This window comes from Apodemus sylvaticus, chromosome 20 (genome assembly GCF_947179515.1).
Source record: "Apodemus sylvaticus chromosome 20, mApoSyl1.1, whole genome shotgun sequence".
NCBI classification, from domain to species: Eukaryota; Metazoa; Chordata; class Mammalia; order Rodentia; family Muridae; genus Apodemus; species Apodemus sylvaticus.
In genome coordinates, this window is record NC_067491.1 from 41910934 (window position 1) to 41924226 (window position 13293).

Below are 13293 nucleotides of genomic sequence, written 5' to 3' on the forward strand. Positions count from 1 at the left end.
GATGTCTGCTGAAGGCACAGCAATAGCCAAGATGGACATGACCCTGAATTTAGAGAGATGCTGTTCTGGCAATGACAAGAAGGGTCAAGATGTAGTCTGTTCACATGAAAGTTTTGTCTTAAATAATTCTATTTCAATGCATTGCATAGAAGATAAGATATAATTTATTAAGGCTGTTTATATATGTTTAAATACATTTATCATTAAAACTTCGAACATATATGAAATCCGTAGACCTTAGTATGTTCTCATGACCCAGACTGTCTTTCTGGTGGGGAAAGTGTCAGGAGAAATATGACCTCAGGTCTCCAAAGACCAAGTTCTCAACACACAGGGGATTTATTTTCCACAGAAGGACAGAGGGCAGGAAATAGAGACAAAGACAGGAGCTGGAGGATGAGGGAGAAGGGGAAGGGAACAAGGGAGAGTGGGCAGGAATATTTGTTTGGGGGAGGGGGAGACAAAAGACTGCCTCTGGATGGAGAGGAGACAGATGTGACCTACAGGAAAATGGCAGTTTATAAAGGTAAAGGTAAAGGTAAAGGGGAAACTCCATGTTAGGATGAGGTGTTTAATTTTAACTGAGCATGCTAATAATGTTAATAATGATCTCTTTATATTTATTTTAAATATAATTTAGTTATTTATTATAGTTATTTTAAAACATAATTATTGATTTTTTGTGAATTTCACATCATGTACCCTAACCTCATTCATTTTCCAGTCCTTAAATATCTGCCTTCCACCTTTGTAACCTCTCCATAAAACAAAAACAAACAAAAACCAAAAAAACCAAAGAAACAAAAAAAAAAAAAAACCCAAAACCCCTTCTTGCCATGGAAGCTGCTGTGTGTGTGTTATGGTGTGTCATGCAGTACACCCTTTGCCCACATAGCTTTCCTTGCAAACGTTCATGGTAATGAGTCATGGGTCTGGCTTGAGGCCTCTTCTGCTGCTACACCATCAATGCCAGACCCTCACTGGGTCTCCTCTCAGCTTTCCTGCTGTTGCTGTGTGTCATGGAGACCCTGTAGCAGCGCTGATTCAGAAGGACAGACCCAAAGTGGGACTTTTGATAACTGGACCTTGGTAGTCAGCCTCAGGAGGAGGAGGAAGTGGCCAAATAAGGGAATAGACCTTGATGACTAGCTCTAGGAATGCAATTTAATGTTTTTTTAGCAAGGCAGGGGAATGGGGGAAGGGCAAGGCCTGCCAGAGCCATACTTACCACTCTCTGGTAAGAGTCCCTTCAGAAAGGTCACCCAGGCTCATGCCTTTTGACTAGTGGGAGAGCCAGTAAGTAGTATTACTTGTAGAGATGATGAGGGGGAATGCCAGGTTTCAGGTTACAGGCCCCCTCATTTATTATAACTCAAGACACAGCTGTTAATATCATCCCCATCGTGCAGATACGGAAACTAAGGCTCGGAGAGGATAATAGTCTAAGAAAACCTTTTCATTTGTTAAATCAGCAACTTGTTTGACATTGTTGCTCCCAGGCATGGGGGTGGTGGTGGTAAACAAGATATTTAACTACTGGTTCAGTGTGAATACTAAATAGCCAGACAGGCCAGGATACCAAGTCTGAGGTCCCCAGGGGAGGCTGGATGATTAGTGTAACCCAGTCAGCAGCAGAGTTGGCCAAGACGGCCCGGCCTAGTACTTTGCTATGTGAACGACCAGCCTTGCTTATACAGCCCCGCCAGGACACATGGAAAAGCCCCCTTCCTGTTGGCAGACTGCATGACTAGTGAGACAGTGTGCTTATTACTAAACTGGAGACTTATTAAGGATCACTGTGACCTTCACAGACCATTACACATGTCTGTGTGCTTTGGAAAAAGGCTGAGATGGTGAGTCTGATTTTCTACATTGTCTTTGGTTATTCAAACCCTTCTTTCCTGATTCTAGACCATAGCAGTAAAATAATATTTTATCTAGACCATACAGAAGGTTCTCATCTTAAAGCATAATAGGCTGGGTATGAATGTGTGTATGTGTGTGTGTATGAATATGAGTGTGAGTGTGAAAGTGTAAGTGTATAAGTGTGTATGTGTGAGTGTGTAAGTGTGTATATGAGAATGAGTGTAAGTGTATATGGGTATGAATATGTGTGTGAGTTTAACTATGTAAGTGCGTGTATGAGTGTGAGTGTGAATGTGTGTGAGTGAGTGGGTATTTGTATAAAATAGTGTGAGTATATAAATTGATGTGTGTTGTCATGAGTGTGAGTGTGTGTGTGAGTGTGGATGGGTGAGTATATGTGAGTGTGACTGTGTATGGGGCTGTAGATGTGAATGTAAGTGTGTGAGTGTGTATGAGTGTGAATGTGTGAGTGTGTGAGTGTGAGTGTGTGTGACTGTGTGGGAGTATAGGGGTGAATTTGAGTGTGTTAGTGTGTGTGAATGAGTGTGTGTGTGTGTGTGAGACTGTGTATGGGGGTGTGGGTGTGAGTTTGAGTATGTGAGTGTGAATGTGCATGGGGGTGTAGGTGTGAGTTTAAGTGTGTGTGAGTACATGTGTGTGTGTCAGTGTGTGTGTGTGTGTGAGTGTGTCAGTGAGCATATATTTATATGCTGACTTCCTCACCCTTCATCTAGGACCTACAATGTAAGTTGTATTATTTACGATTTCTTCTGTTCTACAGAGGAGAAAAACTAAGACACAGTCTCATCTTCTGCTCGTAGTCGAAGGTAAATAAGGTAGAGGCAGAATTTCAACTACCCAGCCTAGTTCCAGAGTAACAGCTACTGACTAGACCATGGTTTGAAATCTTTGCTGACACTAAACAAACAAACAAACAAACAAACAGGAGAGGAAAGATTGAAAAAAAAAGATTTTCTAGCTTGTCCTGATTTTAAAAAAAAAATCTGTAAGTAGCCATGAGTTTATCTTTGCCAGGGCAAATACCAGATCATTTTTCAGGCTTTCCCCAGTCCCCACTATTCCCTACTGCCTCCCAACAGGAAGGCAGCCCAACTCTTGCTGCTTCCTAAGCAGGTCACTGTTCTCCACCTGCCCCTATCACTTATCCATCCCCCACCTGGGCCCAGTGGACTTTTGTGACACCTGTGGTTCCTCTGTTAGACTATTCATGAAAATGGTGTGTATCTAGGGTCAAAAGTGAAAAACTAGACTGGAAAGCAAAAGACAAAAATCAGTGGCTGGGGCCATGGGGGGGGGAGGTAGCATGATCATGATACACCATACACACCTGTGAAAAAGCCAATAGATGCATTATCACTTATGTAAGAGGTCTCTGTATGGGCTCAGGGTTCCCAAGACCAAGTTCTCAGCTCGAAGGAAATTTTTTCCTCCAGAGAGACAATAAGGGACAGAGAATCAGAGACAAAGATGGAAAATGGAGGATGAGGGAGAGGGGGAAGGGAAAAACGGGGAGGGGAGGGTTATTTGTCCATGGGGACAAAGGACTGCCTCTGGATAGAGAGGAGACCAGCACGGCACACAGGAAACCGGTGGCTTATGAGGGAGAACTCTGTGTTAGGGTAAGGTGTTTAATTTTAATTGGGCATGTTAATTAGGTGAGCCAACCAAGGCTTTTGATTGCTGGGCTTCAATACTCCGATTGCTGGTAGCCAGCCTTGGGAGGAGAATGTGACTGAATAAAAGACTAGACCTTGGTGGATAGCTCTAGGAATGTAATCTAATGGTTTTTAGCAAGGAAGAGGGAAGGGGGGAGGTGGCCGAGGCCTGCCTGAGCCATGCTCACCATGCTCCATGCTCACTGTGCTCCAGCTGGCTAGAGTCTCTTCAGGTGTAATTAACATATGCTTTGTTTTGTTTTGTTTTGGGGTTTGTTTTTTTTTTTTTTTTTTTTTTTTTTGGCTTTTTCCGAGAGACAGGGTTTCTCTGTATGGCCTTGGCTGTCCTGGAACTCACTCTGTAGACCAGGCTGGCCTCAAATTCAGAAATCTGCCTGCCTCTGCCTCCCAAATGCTGGGATTACAGGCATGTGGCACCACTGCCAGGCAACATATGTTAATAAAGAGAAGTCAGAACCCACCCTAACTTTTCTCTCTTTTTTTTAAGATTTAGTGTGTGTGTGTGTATGTGTGTGTTCTATCTGCATGTACACATGTGTACCAGAAGAAGAGCTTTAGAACCCATTTTAGATGGTCACGAGCTACCATGTGGTTGCTGGGAACTGAACTCAGCACCTCTGGAAGAACAGCCAGTGCTCTTAACCGTTGAACCATTGCTCCAGCCCCAACTTTTCTTTCCTAAACAAGTGTGAAAAGTCATTATAGTTACTCTGACAACACTTGTGTTTAGGAGTCCAGAAGTGCATGGCAGGAGGCAGGTGGGCTCACTTCCCTTGTGAACCTGTACTAAGACCAAATAAGAGGAAAATGGCCAGAGGCAAGCGAGGCAAAGCCATCCTGGATAAGTTAAAGCCTCAACAATGCACAGAGTCTGATTCTCCTTGAACCTAAACTGTGTGAGACATGGAATTGACACTTGGAGAAAAAAAGGTGTTCTGGTCATTAAATGAAATTATTTACCATTTCCTACAAGCATCCAGCATTGTGAAAACATTATTATAAACCAGTAGGATTCTCTTTGTAACTCCTCCACTGGAATTTTTGCTTTAGATGAGAGCCAGCAGCTGAGAGGCCCCCACTGAAGACCTGACCCTTTCCCTGTGCAGCCCTGCAGGAAGCATTCTGGAAACTCCTTTCAGGGGCTTATTGCCAAAACCAGTTTATGAGCTACCTTTCCTAAGACTTCTCCACGGTTTTATTTTCAAGCTTTATTTTGATCCAAAATAGAAACCCTCACCTTCCCCAGCACTATCCAAATGATACTGCAGTTACACAATGGAATTCATCAGAGAAAGATTATCTATGTGTACTGAGAAAACAATTAGCAACACTCTTCAAAGGCGAGGCCTTATGTATCTCAGCAACAATAAATCACTGAGGTAAGAGCAGTCCCCAAGGTGACCTTGAATGAGCCACTACTGATTTGCCCATTTAGGTGGGTTTGTTTAAGGAATCTACAAAGGGAGTTCTAAACATGTATGCTACTTTCTAAAGAATCATGTGTTTGCATATGAACAAAATGTAGGCACGTACCCTAAAGTATGAATTATAGTTCTTTCTGGGTGGTACCATCACATGTGATTTTTAAGGATTTTTCTTATCAATGTTAATTCAAAAGAACCCAATGCTTATTGTCACTGGGTTTAACATTAAGAATGTGGTAGGTGGGCTCTTTACAATTTTGTATATAATGACAGGGTATAGGGTTTTTGTTTTTGTTTTTGTTTTTTTTGTTTTGTTTTGTTTTGTTTTTAGGTTTTTTCAAGACAGGGTTTCTCTGTGTAGCCTTGGCTGTCCTGGAACTCACTCTGTAGACCAGGCTGGCCTTGAACTCAGAAATCTGCCTGCCTCTGCCTCCCAAGTGCTGGGATTAAAGGTGTGTGTCACCACCGCCCGGCAGGGTATAGTTTTTTTAATAGCAAAAAAAGCTGCTTCCACTCTTAAAATGGCACAATTCTGTGTCTATCTGCCAGGGTTTTTTTTTAAAAAATTCAAAAACAAAAACAAAAACAAAACAAGGATGAAGAAGGTCTACTTTTGTCACCTGACCTATTGAGGTGACCAGTTTTCTTAGAACACCCCAAATTATGCTCTAAGAATCACAGGCAGATGAGATCTCAAACAAGCAGCCACTCACAAATGCAGTGACTCAGAAAAGAACAGCTGGGCAGTGGTGGTGCATGCCTTTAATCCCAGCACTTGGGAAGCAGAGGCAGGTGAATTTCTGAGTTTGAGGCCAGTCTGGTTTACAGAGTGAGTTCTAGGACAGCCAGGGCCATACAGAGAAACCCTATCTCAAAACAAAACAAAAATTAATAATAATAATAATAATAACAACAACAACAGAAATGAGGAAGACTGGAGGTTTAAGATACAAACCTGCCATTTTTGGTGACTTTGAACACAAATGAAGATAGTTAAGCTATCCTAGGCTTTGGGTTTTCATTTATTCTGGTTGATCAGTTGTTTGTTTGGTTGGTTGGTTGGTTTACCCCCACCCCACAGAACATCTGAGGCAAGGTAATAGATAAACACTAGAAATGTATTTCTCATGTTTCTGCAAACCCGGAAGACCACCAGCATATCATGTAGGTCTTCTTGTTACACGATATCACTGTATAAAGAGCGAGGTGGGAGGAGCAAGTTGCTTCTTCAAGAACCTACTTTTGCAATTAAAAAGTCTACATATGAGCACAGAGCCCTCACAACCTGGTCACTTCAGGGAAATTCAAACTCTCAGAGGTATTGGCTGGGGATCAGATTCCTAACACAAATCTTAAAGGGTAGCAACTCCTTCTCCTGAAATAGAGGAGCTGTACGAAATAGTCCCCGGCAACCTTGATATCCTCCGAGCTCTATGAACTCCTCCGAATAAACCATGAGACAAAATATTCTGTTAGTTGTGAAGTAGGTGGTGTGACCAAGAGGCCTGTAGATTGCCAAATAGGAGCTTGGCTGCAAGAGGAGGTGTCACCTCCCCAACTCTGACCCTGGAGTGGATGGGTCCCGACAGGGTAGAAAACAGAAGTCACTACTCAGCTGTTAGGGTCAATCTTAAAAGGCTTTGGGAAGAAGAAAAACTATTGTGTATGTGATGTGTATGTCATAGGGGAGGGGGAGAGGGAACATGGGGAGAGGGAGGTGGCGGGGGTTAATTTCCAGAAGCTTGTCTTTCTGTAGGGAGAGGAAACACATGTGGTCTCTTGCAGCAGAGACTAGTGTAATTCAGCAGCCGGAGTCTAAGGGGGAAGGGAGGCAAAGGCAGAAGTTAGTAGCGCATGCTCAGGTCCCTTGAGCAAGCCTGGGGAATGTCCAGGTAGCAGTGGGGAGGTCAGCTGAGCTCCGCTGCTCCAGGCATCCCATAAGCCCATGGGGCATCCACAGTCCAGTCTCTCCAACGAGAAGAGCCTTAGATTGCTTTGCTTCCTCTGGGCCTGTGTGTGACAAAGAAGTTCCTCTAGCTCAGGGTTCTCATCCTTCTTACTGCTCTGACTATTTAATACAGTTCCTCACGTGGTGGTTGTTGTGATTATAAAAAGATTAAAGTGGTATTAATATATGTTCTATGGGGGTGTGGTGAGGTGAGGGGAAGAAGGGGGTGCCTTCCCCCGTGAGGGACCAGCAGTATAGAAGAGAGTTTATTCAGGGCATGGGGAGGGGAGTTAAGAGAGTAGAAGTAGAGGCAGAGAAAGGCAGAGAGAAGGAGAGAGTAGAGAAGCAGAGGCTGGCCATGGTCATGTGGAGAGAGGGGGAAAGGAATGGGGAGAGAGGGGAGCAGGGGGGCGCAAGAGGGAAGAGAGTAAGAGAACAAGAGAGAGAGGAGGGGGCAAGCAGTCTCTCTTACAGTGGACCAGGCCTACCTGGCTGTTGCCAGGTAACCGTGGGGTGGAGTTTAGACAGAATCCCAGCAGTGGTGACCCTCCCCAACCATAACATTATTTTTGTTGCTACATCATAGCTGCAATTTTGCTACTGTTACAAATCATAATACAAATATTTGTATTTTCTGATGGTCTTAGGTGACTTTTTTGAAGCAGTTGTTCAATCTTTTAGGGGGTTGCGACCCACAGGTTGAGAAACCCTGCTCTAGTTTCTCTCTGTCTCTGTCTCTCTCTGTCTGTCTGTCTGTCTCTCTCTCTCTCTTTCTCTCTCTCTCCATCTGAAGATGCAGACCTGAAAGGTGGTGGGTCAAGAATGTAGTTACCACATGCTCTCAGGTATGACTGCTTAGCTTAAGGTTGGATGTCAAGCTGGTCCCATGCTTCCCAGAGGCAGATACTGCTCTTAGGGGCTCCAAGGCCAAAAAAAAGCTAAGCTGCAGGTCACTCTGGGGCAAGGCAGAAGAAGGTGCTGAGATGTCCCAGAGCAGAAGCAGAGGTGACCGCTCCCAGTCCACCCAAGCCCTACCCAAAGCTCTGCCGGCCACCCTCTCTGACCCTGCAGCTAGAGGCCCCTCCCTGGAGCCTGAGGAGGGAGGGAAGCCAGGAAGCAACTGTGATAGGAATTTTCATCTTTGAATTAGCTGATTATTTGGGGGGAAACAGATTGTTTTAAACCGGAAGAGGCCATTGATACCTTCTAAGAGCAAGTTTAAGTTTCTCCCACCCCAACACCACCACAGCAGAAATGGAAGAAGGGAAGCCCAATTTTAAAAAAGGAGAAAAATCAGATGACTTATTAGCAAGCTTGAGCTGTGGGCTCAAACATTTCCCATTTCACTAAGTATAAAAGTATGACTGCTGTGAGTCTTATGAAGAAAAGGTTGCTGGTGCTTTAAATGCATTTAATCGGGGCGCATACATAGACTGGCAGACAGCGCTCAGGGACAGCTTCTAGCAGGAAGTGGTGGTAGAACTGTGGGTTAAAGGCGGGGTTAGATAGGCACGGGAAACACACACACCCCAACCCCTGGGAGGAATAGGGCTTGTCCGCTGGAGGTTAGATGGGCTGGAGGACACAGTGGGCTAGCTAGTAGTCTCAGAAGAAAGGTTGGGGTCAGATATCCAGGGCATTTCAGTTTGCTTCTTATCTAGTTCTCTTACTGATTCCCCAGCTGGAATCATAATGAGACGCTCAGATGCTGTGAATACAACAGAGGAATGGAAGGGGAACCCAGGCAGCTGTAGACCAACAATCCAGGCCACCACTGCCAAATCCCACAACCCCCTTGGCCACCAGGCATTCCTGGGCCCAGACAGTCTCCCCAGAGCGCCACAGGAATGACTTAGCAGTAGGGCTGTCCTTGTGTGGTGGAGTCGAGAGAAACCCCAGGAAGAGGTGGGCACGTCCCTGGTCAGTTCTGGAGACCTCAGAGTATAACATATGAATTCTGCCGGAGCTCTGGGCATGAAGTGGCATCTCTAAGAAACCTTCACGCTGTACAGAGAGTGTTGTAATGATGCCAGAGCAGAGAGAATGGAGCTTAGACAGTGTAGAACAGTTGGCCTTCTCCTTAGCTCTTCACCCAGGCTACTGCTCTAAGTTGCCAGGACGCCCATCAAGAATGTAATTATCTTTCACCATGTCTTTGTAGTCTTCATTTTATTTTCTTGAAATTTTAAAATACGCGATTTGCTTATTTTTATTTTATGTGCATTTGTGTTTTGCCTGCACATATGTCTATGTGAGGGTGTTGGATCCGCTGGAACTGGGGTTATAGATAGTTGGCAACTGTCTTGTGGGTGTTTGGTATTGCACCCGGTCCTCTGGAAGAGCAGCCAGTACTCTAAACGACTGAGCCATCTCTCCAGACCTTCGACTTATTTTGTCTAATCATGTGCATAGGTGTTGCGTGTGTCTCTGTGTGTGTGTCTGTGCATGTGAGTTCAGGTGCATGAAGAGTCAGGTAGAGGACATGGGTTCCCATGGAGCTGAAGTTACGGGTATTTCAGAGCTGCCCAATGTGAATATTGGGAACCAAATTCAGTTCTACTGGAAACACAAAAAGTGCTTTTAATTGTTGAGCTGTCTCTATAGGCCTCCATACTGTCTGCCTCTCTGCCAAGATTGTTTTTAAATAGATTTTTTTTTAAAAAAATTGCAAACCAAAGCAGATCTTGTCTATTCTTTGCATAAAACCCTTTGCTAGATTCATTCTTATCTTGCTTTGAACAACATCAAAAGTCCTTTGGTGCCTGCAAGACACAAAGCTGCCCCTGGCTTACCCCTCCTCTTATCTTTCCCCACTTTCTCATTCCACTTCTCTGGTGTTTCTTTCCCATGAGACCACCCTCACCTGGACTTTCTTGAGTGTGACTCTCTATCAAATAGATCTTGGCCCATGTGTCATCTCCTCAGAAAGGCTTATGCCCAAGCCACACCGCCCACCAGCAATGGTGGGTCAGTTTCTAGTTTGTCAACATGTCCATTCCTCTCACAGCTCTTGTTTAGGCTGGGTTTTGGTCATTTGTCCAATGTCTGCGTAGTCATTCACTAGAATTTAAATACCTTGACAGTGGAAGCTAGTCGGTGTTGCAAAGAAGGCACGCAGTTAGCACCTGTCAGGTAAGCAGATTAACAAGTGAATGAGTGCATGGACATCTCTTTTATTAAAAATAGAGTCAGGTTGCCGGTGATGGTGGCATGTGCCTTAGACAGGCAGATCTCTGAGTTCAAGGCCAGTCTGGCCTACAGAGAGAGTTCCAAGACAGCCAAGGCTAACCAGAGAAGCCTTGTCTCAAAAAACAACAAAAACAAAAACAAAACAGAGCAAGGTGACAGGATGACTGTAAACAGAAAGGTATGTATTATGTGCTTAGCAGCTTAGCACTGTCGCTGTTGACAGATAGAAGACAAGATGTTTAGGGGTGTTCTGCCTGCAGCCCCCCTAATGGAGAACAACCACAGAAACTCTAGAAGACATTCAGCAGTCTCAGTAAAGCATGCTGATTTTGCCTGGGAATTGGAAATATCCCCTAGACCCAAATTTAGTTCAATGGTTAGTTCTGTTAGGGATTGGACTTTGAATGTTTCTCCAAAGACTCAAGATATTAGGAGTCTTGCCCTTATGGTGGTGCTATTGGGAGATGATGGAACCTTCAAGGAGGTTGAAACAGCAAAAAGGGTTGTGAGGAAATTGACAGGGACTGAGTGGCCCTGGTCCCTTCCATCTCCTCTCCTTGGCTCCCTAGATATGTGCTGAGAAAGTTCCCTGCAAACTTCAACTGATGATGTGTTGACTTGCCACAGGCCCCTAAGCAACAGGGCCAACAACTTGAAAAACTGTGAGGAAAAAAGTAAGACTTTTCTTCTTAGGAGTTGACTGCTTCGGGTAGTCTGTTATACTATTAGCCAGTGTTCTATTGCTGTGAAGAGGCACCATGACCACAGCGACTCCTATAAAGGAAAACATTTCATTGGGGCTGACTTTCAGAGGTTTGGTCCGTGGCAGGAAGCATGGCGGTATGCAGGCAAAAATGGTGCTGGAGAAATTCTGGAAGATTTTATATATGGATTAGCACGCAGCAGGAAGAGAGGGTAACGCTGCGCTCTCCATTAGCTTCTGAAACCTCTAAGCCCACCCTTAGTGGCATACACCCATTCCAACAAGGCCACACCCACTCCAACAAGACCACACCTACTCCAACAAGACCATACCCACTCCAACAACGCCACACCCACTCCAACAACGCCACACCCACTCCAACAACACCACGCCTCCAATAATGCCACTCTGAGTCTATGGGGACCATTTTCATTCAAACCACTACAGTCACAATGACAGATGAAAATTAATGAACACAAGTTCAGGAAATAATAAATGTGGACTCTTACTGTTATATAACACCCCGAACACAGGAAGCCGAGCATACTTGGTCCTTGCCCTCGAGGCACACAACTTTATAAGGGATCCAACCACAGAAACACTGAATTAACATACAAGCTGGTAAGCCTGGGAGAAGCCAGAAGAAACACTCAGAACAGCTCCGAGTAGGAATGCATCGGCTTTTCCTGAAGAGACCGACTTTGCAGAAGAGCTGGCTTCTCATGGTGTCCTGAAACTGAGCTGGATTTTTTTAAAGATTTATTTGTTTCTTTTTAATTTATGTGTATGTATGTGCATCATCAGTATGTGTGTGTTTGTGCACATGAGTGTGGTCCCCTTGGAGGTTAGAAAAGGGGGACCGATCCCTCTAGAGCTGGAGTTTCAGGTGGTTGTAAGTCATCCAGTGTAGGGGCTGGGGCTGAAACTCTACGAAGCATTCAGTTGAGGAGAGCACTGTAGTGTTTACCGCATCTGAGAGACTCACTATACTTCTTCCAGGGTGTACGACAGACATATTGTATGAGGGGAAAAAAAATCACACCTACTAAACTCTATTTAGTGAAATGCCTACAGTAGAACTCGATGAAACGAGATTTGGCTGTAAATCTAGCCATGGCCTGGTAGAAGAATTCCTTGGAAGTGGAACTCCCTATTCCAATTCAGGAGAATCATAGACTCAGCCGGCCTTGGCAACAGGCTCTGGTGTTCTGTTCTAAGTCTGCATTTGTACCATATGGCTAGGAAGAAGGAGGAAGCCTAAGATGTCAATGACTCAGTGGACTGGCTTGGTCACTGGGCTGGGACAAAGAGTTACGAGGTTATGCCGGAAGAAGTCCTGGAAGGTACGCTGGACCGAAAGGCAGGAGACCTGAGCTCCCGCTCTGGGTGTGACATTGATTATGAACCTGACAAAGTGCTTAACCTGTGTATGCCTCGGTCATAGTAACTTCATCTATGCTTATCTTAGTTTGCATGAGCCTCAAGGCCTCGGTAGTAGACCGCAAAGACGGCCACAGATACTCCTGTTGTTGCTTGTTTGTCCGTCTTGACTTGTTTGTCCATCTTTGCTACACAGTTTTGCTTTTTTTCCTATCAAGAGGAGGAAAATCTCAAGAGGAAGGGGGTCCCTTTAAGTCAGGGCTAGTCCCATGACGTGACGTAAGGTAAAGAATATAGTAGGAGCGGCACTATGTTTGATTCTAAGCCTGTGGTTTACAACCCCGTTGGGGGTTGAATGGTTCCCACTCATAGGGACCCCCCAAACAGTAGCAAGATTACAGCTATGAAGCAGCAGTGGAAATAATTTTATGGCTGGGGATCACCACAATATGCAGAACTGACTCGAAGGGTCTCAGTGTTAGGAAGGCTGAGAACTGCTAGTCTAAGCAGTCAGAGGTTCTGTCTACAGGGACTTCTCTCACTGTATAAAGAGGCTGTGGCTGTGACGTCAAGCCTCAATTCATCTCCTTGAGATGGAAAGATCAGGAAAAGAAGGTTCAGACAATGGCCAGTGCCAACCACTGGATATAGGAGAGACCACCGTGGATTATCCAACTGCGGTAAATTTGCCAGATGAACACTGGTAAGTCAGTAAACTGTACACAGTCAGCAGCATACCATCCACCTGGGCCCAGTCAACACTTCTGACCCATAGAGTTATGAGCAGTAAGATGGCTGACACGTTAATCTACAGGTTTTAGGTCTTTGGTAGCTGACACTGTGAAACAAATTTATTGCCCGGGCTGAGTGATGTTTTGTTATGTTAAGCTTCGCTGTAAAGAACTGAAACAGCCGGGTGGTGGTGGTACACACCTGTAATCCCAGCACTTGGGAGGCAGAGGCAGGCCGATTTCTGAGTTTGAGACCAGCCTGGTCTGCAGAGTGAGTTCCAGGACAGCCAGGGCTATACAGAGAAACCCTGTCTCAGAAAAAAAAAAAAAAAAAAGGACTGAAACAAAGGTTAAA